The sequence below is a fragment of the Camellia sinensis genome, chromosome 2 (genome assembly GCF_055761805.1).
Source record: "Camellia sinensis isolate YWXY chromosome 2, ASM5576180v1, whole genome shotgun sequence".
NCBI lineage: Eukaryota > Viridiplantae > Streptophyta > Magnoliopsida > Ericales > Theaceae > Camellia > Camellia sinensis.
In genome coordinates, this window is record NC_138962.1 from 213,919,225 (window position 1) to 213,927,173 (window position 7,949).

At 32.5% G+C, this 7,949-nt stretch overlaps 1 long non-coding RNA gene across 2 annotated transcripts; it reads right to left on the reverse strand.

The window, feature by feature from the left end:
* Nucleotides 1–603: 603 nt before the first annotated feature.
* Nucleotides 604–7,717, reverse strand: LOC145820628 (uncharacterized). Of its 2 annotated transcripts, none has more exons than XR_014362529.1 (2): nt 6,890–7,717; nt 604–1,407 (listed from the first exon to the last, which is right to left on the reverse strand). It is a non-coding gene; the product is annotated as an uncharacterized LOC145820628 (long non-coding RNA). The 2 variants fall into 2 exon arrangements; XR_014362528.1 differs by lacking the exon at nt 604–1,407 and adding an exon at nt 1,675–1,908.
* Between the last annotated feature and the right edge of the window lie 232 nt (nt 7,718–7,949).

The window sequence follows — 7,949 nt, forward strand, 5'->3', positions numbered from 1 at the left end:
GGCCACTGTCATGGTTCCTTGCCTTAGATGTATGAATTCTGACGCTTTTTGTTCCCGTAGTGAATCTGGAAAGTACTTTTCATAGAATACTTCTAAAAACCTCGCCCAAGTCACAATATCTTCCTTTTCCAAGGTAAGGAGCCACCATTCCTGTGCATCGTCTTTGAAGGTGAAGGTAGCAAAAGTCACCTTCTGTCTTTCTGTGCAAGGTAGTGCGCGGAAGATTTTCTCCATGTCCCTGACCCAAGCCTCTGCTACTAGTGGGTTTGGACTGCCGATAAACGTGGTGGGTTTCAGATCTTGAAATTGTTTGATCGTAGTCGATCCTTCTCGTCTTTCTACTGTCCCATTGGTTATGTTGCTTTTTAAGGCCTATAAAAAGTTGGTGACTGCCCTTTCCATGATCTGTTCCGTTGGGATGGTATCGCTGACTGATGATCCGTTTTCATTTCCTTCGTTGGCCATTACTACAAGGTAAAATGATGTAAGCGTGATATCATATTGAAACAATTTTGATACAACGTCATATGTAACATATTAGTTCTATTATTACCACATTGTATACATCATATTAGTTTTGCTATTAATATCACCACTTTCATATATAATATAATAACTTTACCATCATGTTAACATTACCACATATACATCATATTAATACCAGATACATCATTGTTACCATATATAAGGTGTCAGTCTGGCGGTCACAAATCAATGTCTAATCCTACTAATACAAAAAGATTAGATTACTCATGGTCAGCTCACAAACAGGGTCTTCTGGTCAGATATCTAAAATGACCCATTAGGCCACCAGGAGAACTGGCCTCGGAGAACTAGTCCATGAAACAACTCCAGAAACTCACTTTGCATGATGGACTCAAACTCCCACCCACTAAGCTCAACTCCGAAACAGCTCCATACTATCTGAACCACGTAAACAGGAGCACCGTGATCATAACCCCAGAATTCCCGTCTAGTAATCCGTATCGGTGTCTCCAGGTATGATGCACCGTCGGTAAAGTCCACAGTTGGGGTATAGACAATGTACTGGGGAGGTGGTGTCGTGGTGCGAAGGTGGCTACTAGGATATGCAGGTCCCCTCCTCTCTGCAAAGCCTACGGGTAGAGGTGCGACCAGAAAATGTGGTGGTTCTATATCTGGAGCAAGACCAACAACGTGGGTTGCTCTTATGTACCTTTCACGGGTGCTATCTCGGCTAAGTCTCCAGAATAATAAGTCCTCATCAGGTTCAGCCTGTAAGTAAACGGATCTTTCCATGAGATGGTCAAGTGTTGGATGGGCTTGCCTGACCAGACTCTCTAAGTCACCCCAGCCCTCTAACTGGTTCGGGAGGATATGAGCTTCTGGGTGCTCGTACCAAAATAGCTCCAATAGGTTTGCCATGCCCTACAACACAAGAAAACTTAGCCTAGACATATACATAACATGACTTATATGCGTTAGACATATCACATAATAATGTAAGTTCAATACATTTTTTTTTTGGAAAATTATATAAAATTTTAAAAACTTGTACTATATATATATATATATTTTTTATTTATTCATTTAATTATTTATTTTTATTCTTTTTAAAAACAAACATTGCTCTGATACCACTTTTGTCACGACCCAAACTTGGTACCTAAAGGTTTAATGTCCTAACAAGATAAATAAAATAAAATAAAGTGATTCGGATAATTCTGTAGTTACAGCGCAAGCGGATAAATTAAATAAATTAAAATAAATAACTGGGTACCAACCATTTACTTAAAAGGTAATAAAACATAGTCATTGGAGCTTCACTGTATTACAAGAGTTTAATAATAGAAGACAGAAATCTTAAAAAATTAAAAAAAAAAAACATAGCGATTCATTTTCCATCTTGATCCCGCTAAACCTCGTCACCTGAAAGGGGTAACAGCTATAAGCACATAGCAGAGTGAGAAATATTATACTACGAGGGCACAAAATGGCCATGGATATTTATTTAAACTAAAACATTATAAATTGAGTTGAGTTGAATACATAATTTAATTAAGTGCCAGAAACTGAAATAATCACTATAACCACAGTACATCACTAAGTGACTAGCACTATACTGATCAATGGATCCATGACAAACACTGGGCCACAAAGTGGTCAATCACTAAGCCAATGGTTATTTAAGTCCCCCAAGGCATGGGACTCCCGTGATGGTATTCACAAAACATATTTTCACATAAGGTTATAGCCAATTATTCTTTAAAATAAAAACAAACATATCCATGGGTTTCCTTTTAAGCAAATAGGGTTCAGAAATAAAACCACGTAATTGAAAATTTTATAAAACATAACTTTTATTAATATACTAATAAAATATAACTTGTATAAAATAGATTTTGGTAAGTCAAAACATAAATAAAATACATTTCGGTAACTCAAGGTATAATATAACTCACCTTAATAGTGACCCTTAGCCTTACTCCACTAACCCAACTTATTTACGTACCTCTCCCTCTCTCTTTTCTTTCCTTTTCTTTCTTTTCTTTTTCCTTTCTTTCCTCATTGATTTCCAATCATTCTTATGCTTCTGTTCAGCTCTTCCCAATTTATAGCGAAGTAGAAATGCCCCGAGGCCGACGCGTGGCGATCTAATCCAATTTCATAATCCACTCCGATCTCCTTCATTAAAACTTAGATTGTCACTTATCCATTAAATATATATATATATATATATAAGATATTTACATTTTAGCCCAGATTCTCAATATTACTATATAATTAAATTAATTCTTAATTAAATTACATTATATCATATATCAATAGAAAATTAAATATTTATTTTACTACCACACTCATTATTATTATTATTATTATTATTATAATATTATTATTTATTCCCCTTTTTTTTCTTTAATTTGTATTATAAATTTTATATTTGTGTTAATTTAGCCTTAAATAATAATCCCTAATTAATAACCCAACGTCATTTTAGATTTATACATTTATTCATTTAATAATCTATCATCACGTGCAACCATAATTATATATAAATAAAAATATTTATGTGGACTTGATTAAACGTTCGGGGTGTCACACAGTAAAAAGTCAATTGCACAAAGGAATATTTGAAGCACAAGATTGTATTTCAAAATCCTTAAAATATACAAATAAATTGCTTTGTTTTCAACTCATAATACTCTTTATATATATATATATATATAATGAAAACCAATTGTAGATAAGGTCATTTGGATCCATTCGAAGAGCAAAAACTCAATATACATGTTTTTTAATTAATTAATATTTAGTAGTGTTTTGAAAAGTTGGTAAAAAGCTGATTTTTTGGTTTTTTTGTGACTTTTTGACTTTTTTGTGCTAAAAAAGCTAGTTTTTTTTGTGGCTTTTTACTATGTACCCAAAACACCAATAGTTAATTTCAATTACATTATTGAATGTCATGTAATTTTTAAACAGATTGGATTCAATATGTGAATACTTCGATAAAGGTTTAGTTAATTTCTTATAAACAAAATTATTATTCAACAATGTTTGTGTTGAAATTATAAACACATTACATATTAATGATCAAAATTTTAAAATTTAAGTGATCTCTTAAAAAACTCCAAATTCTCAATTCTACAATCTTATTAAACTCTTTTCTAGGTGGCACATCTATTCTTCTCTCATTCTATTTTCCTATTTTTTCCTCTTTTTTAAGAAATTTTATTTCACTTTTTAATTACTTATGTCATGGATATATATAATATTATATGGATAGGATTTTTTCAAAATATTTATAGATAAATGATGAGTTTGACTATAATTCAAATTCCTTCATCAAATTTATATCTTACTCAAAGATATTTCAAAAAAAAAAATAAATTAATTAAACTATAAATCTCAAAACCTTACTTCTATGACAATATGAAATTGGGCAAAAACATTGGAGAACAAAAGAACCCTGCAGAGAAATTAAATAGGTGATTTAACCAATTATGCAAGATTTTTCTTATGTGAAAAGAAATATATATTTGAAATCTCATATTATGTTTTTTGCTCTATTTTTTCTTTTGCAGATTTTTTTTGTTTGTTTTAGTTTTAGTTTATTTGGTGTATTTAAATTTTTTTTCTTTATAATCTAAGTTAGTTGTTGAAATTATAATAATGTAGTAGATGCGCTTATGCCTCCAAAATTTATTATTCATTTTTTAAAAATTTTACAACTACAACTACAACGTATAGAAAAAAAAGTAGCAATGGCAACAAAGGGCTAAAAGACTGATACAAAGAGTGATGTTTTGTTATGCAGTTGGAGCTCACCCATTTTTTTAAAGAAAAATTGTACCAATCAAGAAGAGTGTTTGGAGCACATTCACGAGTTTGAAAGAAGTTTTCATTCAATCTCATTTATTTTTTATTATATTTTATTCTTCAATTATATTAATTTATGTGTTCGATGCACTCAATTTAAATTTAGACGTAAATAAACTTAATTATGTAGTAGCTCTAAAATATTTTTCCTTATATTTTTATTTTTTTATTTGAGATCTTCATAAGTTTAAATTTGTTTCTTTGCATATATGTAGTGAGTAGGATTAAGTTTTTAAATGATAAGTTTCTCTTTTGCAATAAAAAGTCAACTGCACAAAGGAATATTTGAAGTACAAGATTGGGTTTCAAAATCTTTAATGAATACACAAATAAATTACTTTGTTTTCAACTCATAATACTCTTTATATATACATATACATATATATATATATATATATATTACGAAAACCAATTGTAGACAAGGTCATTTGGATCCATTCGAAGAGCAAAAACTCAATATACATGTTTTTTACTTAATTAATATTTAATAGTTATTTCAATTACATTATTGAATGTCATGTAATTTTCAAACAGATTGGATTCAATATGTGAATATTTCAATAAAAATTTGGTGAATTTCTTATAAATAAAATTATTATTCAACTATGTTTGTGTTGAAATTATAAAAATATTACATATTAATTGAGAGGGTAATTTATAAGTAAATTGGGCCGAGCTGTATAATGGGCCGTTCTGTGGGCCGAGGTAAGAAATGGCTGAGTAAAAGGACCTTGTAGTTAGCTCGGTCCTAAAAAAGACTTGAAGTTAGCTCGGTCACCACGGTCAGAGTGGTATACCATTCTGAGCGAAGATGTATTGAGCTTTCCTCAGTGTAACATGCCCGGGGGGTGCCCGCGCGCGTTAAACAGTTCGGACCCCCGAGATCTCTTTGATCTGTTCTCACGAGTGCAATGTGAAACATAGATGAGAGTCCAGATTTGGCAACTTTTATTGAAAATCCATTTTATTGCAATTTTGTCAAAAATGGACTGCGTCATCAGATCTCAGAGTCGCCACCTAATATTTATTTTGGGAAAATTAGGAAACCCATAACTCATGCCTAGGCCACTGTTCGTCATAACCAAGGATGCTTGGCTCGGAACCTTAGGTATGAGAGGGGAAGGTCAATAATGAGCACCCTGTCCACCCGATCAAAGATCGGTCTTTACTAACCATGATATGAATTTTATTTTATTTATATGTTCATGTTCTGATTAGTTAATAAATCCTAAAATTTACTATGTGAAGCATACAAGTATAGACTATGCCATTCATTTTGGAGCAATTTGATATCATGCATTTTGAAAGAGTTTTGACGATGTACAACCCAAATAAATTGAGTTTACAAGCATGAAAAATCAACATCATTCCAAATTAAGCGACACAACCTCCATCCACCGGCATTCATAGAGTTATATCACATAAGCAACTAGCCTCATGGTAGAATGCTAAACATAGTAAGAAAAACACACACACACGGGATGCTAAAGCATAAAAACTCACATGTTTGATGTCCCACGAACAAGCTGCAAAACAAAGTTAGTAAAATATGCATGATCTTATATACAAAACCGTAATGCAATTCACTCATGAGATGCAACTAAAGATTCGGCTTCTAAAATATGATATGTGAATCATCTCAAGAACATGAGGTAGCGCACATAATCACATAGGAATTGATTAAATCCACAAATGCAAACTTAGCCGAATCAAGATGCATGAAACATGGATGCAAAGCATAACTATGATGAAAAATAAATATGATGTTTATGTACAAATAAAGAAAGCAAGTAAAAGAACGGGATAGAAAGAAGCGGGGCGGGGAATTATTACAACATTTTAAAGAATAATTACAAACCAAATTAGAGAGGGATGAGGAGAATATTACAATAAAATAAAAACCTCACAATACACTCAAAATAAAATAAATAAATAAAATAAAAGCTTCATGTTCTTTAGAACCGCCGGCGGAAATTAGTCAATATTGGGAGATTACGCCATCTTGTTCGGAAGAAGCTAACCGACCGGCCAAATAGGCCGGCCGGCGAACTAGGCCAAGCAAAACCTGTCTTGTTGCGAAACCAAGAAAAGGAACAAACAAAAAATATGTAGGTGGCTCAACTAACCACTACAGGTTAGATTAAAAAAAAGAAAATAAATATAAAATAAAATAAAAAAAAGTGCAAACTCACAACATAAACCTAAAGCAATAAAACAAATATAAGATAGAACATGCAAAATTACAACAAAACTAATATGAGACTAATACACGAAAAAAATAAATATGAGGTAAAACATGCAAGATTACAACAAAACTAATATGAAATTAAAGTATGCGAATAAAAATAAATAAATAAATAATTATGAGCTAAACAAACCGCTAGGATTATAACAACACACTATGAAATATAAAGTAAGAAAACAAATATGAGATAAACAAACCACTTGGATTATAACAAAACACAATGAAATAAGAAGCAAGAATATAAATATAAGATATAAAATATAAGAAAATGAAAGATTAAAAATTCACCTTCCAAAGAAATATTGAACTTCTTGATTTCCAAACTTTCTCTTGATCACCCTCAAGTGTAGGAAGTGTGTTCTCAAATCCTCAATTCGAAATTATGGAGTTTATGGAGTTTGTGGTATGGAAAGTGGCTAACTCTCTAGTTTTCCTTACTTTCAATCACTAAACATTCTTCCTTATGATCGAGGCGATTGATCTTTGGCTATATCAGAATTTTTGGAGTGGTTTTGGTGTATGGAAATGAGGAATTTCAGTAGCTATGGAAGGTATGGGGTGTATATGGAAGATAGGAATATTTTTGGCTCAAAAACTCAAATTTTTTCTCTTTTTTCACTCTTTTCTCACTCCTTTCTCTTCAATTTCGTGGTCCTCCCCCTCTCTTACAATATGATCATTCTATATAGGCAATGAGGGAGAGTAAAGGTCAAAAAGAAGGTGGGAGACAAGGTGGGAGACAAGAATGTGATAGGAGGGCAAATTTTCAAGGTGGTTGCATGGGATACTCCTTTATGGATGCAAAAAAAAAATCTTTTTGACTATGGAGGATGATTAGGTATAATGGAGGATGAGTGGATGCACTTAAATGGCTCAAAAAATGGGTAAATGGGTTGTCCCAACCGAACCAAAACCAAGAAAAATGGGCTATTGTTGTTTTGGATCGAATCAACAAAATCTGCTTTTAAGCCCAACTTCAAATGGGCATATCTCCCCCATATGGACTTGGTTTTAGGCAGTTCTTTGGTCCAAATTGAAGCCCCAGAAGTCTTCTTTCCAATGGTGGTGGCCTCACATTTAAATTCCAAGTGTACAAAGAGATATGCCTAATTTAGTGAAGGCTGTCTCGGGCTGGGTCAACAAATCTGCTCTTAAGCTTAGCTTCAAATGGGCATATCTCCCTTATTTAGACTTGGTCTAAGGTGGTTCTTGGGTCTAAATTGAAGCCCCAGAAGTCTACTTTCCAATGGTGGTGGCCTCATATTTAAATTCAAAGTGTACAAAGAGAAATGCCTGATTTAGTGAAGGCTGCTCATTTCCTTCTTAATGATTTGATACTCATCCTTTT